The sequence below is a fragment of the Mastomys coucha genome, unplaced genomic scaffold, assembly GCF_008632895.1.
Source record: "Mastomys coucha isolate ucsf_1 unplaced genomic scaffold, UCSF_Mcou_1 pScaffold3, whole genome shotgun sequence".
NCBI classification, from domain to species: domain Eukaryota; kingdom Metazoa; phylum Chordata; class Mammalia; order Rodentia; family Muridae; genus Mastomys; species Mastomys coucha.
This window is the reverse complement of record NW_022196909.1, coordinates 1,937,961-1,942,375: the sequence shown is the minus strand read 5'-3', so window position 1 is coordinate 1,942,375 and position 4,415 is coordinate 1,937,961.

Genomic DNA, 4,415 nt, shown 5'->3' with positions numbered 1-4,415 from the left:
CTCTCTCTCTCCCTCCCCCAACCCCATATTTCCTGGACAGCTTCTTCTCCCTCCCTCAGTAACTCTCGTAGGTTCATGTTGTGAGGAATTTAGGAATTTGCTGTTTGCCCTCCCTCCCCCAAACTCTCCTTGCTCTCTCCGCTCTGTGTCTTGTCTAAAATGGCGTGGTCCATGCCTTCTCTAGCCTCTACTCTCTGCCCCTCCTCCAAACCCCAACACTTGCTCTGAACTCTCTGCTTCCTCTATCTGCCAGCCAACTGGCGGTTTCCATCCATGCACTTACACTGGCCAGCAGGCTGTACCACTTTGGCTAAAGCTTTTCACTCAACCCTCTATGCTTATATTCCTGTAGACTTTCATCTCTTGCTTTCTAGGAAAAAACAAACAGGGAACACAGGAACCTGTATGCTGGAGCAGACACCTCATGGCAGGGCAGGCTCCTCCACCCACCCACCCAAGCCCACCAAAGCTGCTGCGCCTGAGGTTCCACTCGCTTGTTCCCCCTACAGGAATGCCTAAAGCATGCTTTTTAACCCAAAATTTTCACAACAAATGACACAGTCACTAAAAAAAAAGTAAAGGGAGGAGATGTTGGGCCATGAAAAGCAGTCTGTGTTCTAGGTTGAACGAGGCTTACTTCCAGCAGCCCAGTAGAGATGGAGCAGTAAAGCCATGCTTCCCAGACTTGGCTGACTCCACGCATCCTCCAACTCCATTATCCTGTGGTATCTATCTTGTAGACAATGCTCCAAGCTCCCAGCATTCTGGCTGGACTCCACCTTCAGTCAACTGACCACAGCCAGGTATGCCTCACCCCACAGACAGGTAGCCCAGCCCACCATGTAAGAGGCAGTTTGCCCCTCTCCTCTCTCTTTCTCTCCTTCTCTCTCCCTTCTCTCTTAACCTCTTACTCTTGTCTTAACTCTCCCTTCCCCACTCTCTGCACGTGGCCATGGCCAGCCTCTACTTTTCTACCTTTTCTCTCTCTATCTCTTTTCTACAATAAAACACTTTAAGATTTCCTCTTTTTAACTAGACTCCTCCTGTTGGCTAAGCTTTTGCCTGCTTTTCTTCCCTATCCCCTCTCTCCCTTCATCCCTGGGGCAGACTGGGGCTCCCAATTCTTTCTTAGCTCCTCCCTGGTGTCCAGTATCGCCTGAAATGCCCAGGGTTTCGAACCTATCTCCTTTCTCTGCCTCCGCCTCTGCAGCTCTCCCCTTCTGCTTCCCAAGGACTGGGATCCAGATGCCCACCTGGCAGAGTAGGGCATGGGAACAGACACCGTGTCTGCCTGCGCAGTGTACTGGAGCTCTGATAGGATACACGTCCTTCTTTCCCATCCCTTCCCCACTGCCCAGTGCCTGGTGCCCAGCTTGGCAGCAACGGTGGTGTAGTGCGTGCCCTGACATATTTCTGTATATAATTATGAGTTATTTAAAGGAAAGAGTCATAAACTACTTCAATAGGAGAAAATTAAACTTTAAATCTGGTATTCATTTGGATTTTCAATACACAACATGGCAAGCATGTACTATTTCAAAATTTTTCTTCAAAACATTATGAAGAAAGAATTTTTCCTTTTGAAATAGAAATACTATGTATATGTGTTGAATTAAATATTTCCCCTTTTCTGAAAAGAATTAAAATCTCTGAATGCTGAAGTGTCAAAAGTCATAACAGTAACTTTTAGAAAAGTAAAACCATTAAAGTTTTCTGTGTTGGCTTGATAACAAACAAGATAAATATTAATACTGTTAATTTCCCTTGGTGATAGAGTGTTTGCATTGATTAATTGTTTTCTAATATTAAACTAAACCAGAAATCATTACATAGCACATGGGTAGATATCTTGACATATGTGTATGTGCATATCTGTGTGTGTGTGTGTGTGTGTGTGCGCGTGTATATGTATATGTAGCCAAGAAAAGGGAAGAGAAATACTTATATATATCAGTATAATATTTACCATCAAGCCTAGAGACCTGAGCTTGGCCCCCAGAACTCATATGGTGGAAGGAGAGACCCAAGTCATTCAAGTTATCCCCTGACCTCCACACATACTGTGACAGATGTGTATACACTAAAGTAAAACCAACAGCAACAACAACAACAACAACAAAACAAAAACAAAGAATAGAAAGAAATAAGTAAAGTAAAGGGGAAAACGGTCATACCTATATAGAAAAAGTGCTAGGGGCATTTAATATTGCTTCCCCTTATTTTTTGTATTTTTGCATTTCTTTATGTATAAAGTATATTTAAACAGACATTTTAATCTCAATATCAAGATAAGAAAAACAGCTAAATTTTTGTTGCATACCTCTGTATTCTTCAAATGGTATAAAGACTTGGAAAAAATAAAAAGAATGTAAGATTCATCCTCATTGAGGAAGTCATAGAGAACTCTCAGGTGCAAATAATAGGCTAGAAGCTTTCTCCATGTGACCCAGTGAAGGAGAATTGTCAGCATAAAAATATAGGCTCCATTCAAAGGAAAATGATAACACAGTTCATCAGAGCTTTCAGGGTAGAGCTTAGGCAGTTTTAGGAGGAAAGTTTATTGTTATGAGTGATGTATATTCAAGAATTGAAAAACAAAAACAAGTTAAATCAAAGTAGCCATAAGAACTAAAGAAGATCACAGTCAAATAAATGAAATAGCTACTAAAAAACCTGGGCACAAAATCCACCAATGAAAATAAATCTAATTTATTTTTATTATATATGAAAATAAACTAGATTGATAAATCTCTAACAAAATATAAAAGGAGATTTATAGATGTCTATGTTAATCAAATTAGAGCTGAGAAAAGAATCTACTATGTATTTCAATGACTTCCACAGGATTATTAGGAAACTCTTATTTTGAAAACCTGTATTTCACAAATCTCCAATACCCAGAAGAAATGGATACATTCTTAAATACATATGAAATAGTAAATTTAAAACTACAGGGTACCATTTAAAGATAGTCATGCTGAGCAACATGAGCAAGTCAGGGATGAACTCTACCAATAATGAAAAATCCCAAGATTTGTATAATTTACAGAGTAAACCTACCATATTTTCAAAGAAATGCTAATTCCCAAGGTTTTCATCCTATTTAATACAGGGAAAGAGAAAGCTGGCAAGCTCATTCCACTGGACAAAGACATAAGAATAATGAAGGTAAAAGTAAAAGAAAATGTAGGTGGATTTCCCTTATAAGATAAATATGAATTTGAAATGAAAATTTGTATAACCTGAATTGAAGAACATATTAATAATATCTAATGAAATACCACAATGAATATATTTTTGTTGCAGTGATGCAAGAACCTAAACTTAATTCTATAAGTGAAATGTAAAACTTAAATAGATTTCAGAACAAAAATCAAAAGATCATTTCATACTTTTTCCATTCTCATTAAAACAAAGAGATTCTATAAATTTTTATGCATTCTTCTAAATGGACTCAGGAATGAGGAATACAGTTGAGATACTTAGTTTTGATTGTAAGATCAAAGTCTTCTACCTTAGTAGGTAAGTAGAGTAAAATGATGATTCTACTATGGGAAAGTAGGAATTGGTATTTACTATTTAATGATATTATAACTAATATATATTAGAAAAAAGATGAGATTCATATTTCCTAAATGATGTTTCTTAGTACAGTAATATGTCAACAATATATGACGTAGATATTTTTCTATAAATTCTAGGGTTATAATATAGATGGTTCAGAACACATTTGGGTGTATGTTGGAATTGATGATTACAGAATTGATTTTCATTGTTTCCAATCTATATTAAATTCAACTTAAATCATGTAGAAGGAATAGCATAAGTTTAATTGTCAGTCTGCAGAACAAGTTTAAATGATGTAATGATACTCTACAAAGCCATAGTTTATCTTTACTGTGCTTAGTAAAAGTGTACACAGAAATAAAATTCTTGGGGAAAGAATTCATTTCTTTTATCACATTCCTGTAATAAATCAAACCCTAAAGTAATATCAAACTCTAAAATAAAAATCACTGAATAGCATTATTGTTATTATTATTATTATTATTATTATTATTATTGTTCCAGTAATGTTCAAACAATCTCCTTGGTGCCTAGGACAATACATGCTATTAGATTTGTGATTTTTAACAGTTTTACAAATTGGGGAAATATTAAAGGGTTAGCAAAATCATGAAGGGAATATTTGGTAGTCATCATTCACCAATATTCCCAAGATAAAACAAAAAGAGCCGATCTTCATGTCATCCACTGTAAATAAATTTAATGATTATAAAGCAATACAGTTCTTTGTTTGCCATGACCCAAAATACATATTAGACACTTGCAATTGTTAAAAAGAAAAAGTCTTTGGGATGAAATACATAATCCAGTGGGGTCTATAACAGAACTATGTCTCAGTTTTTATATGT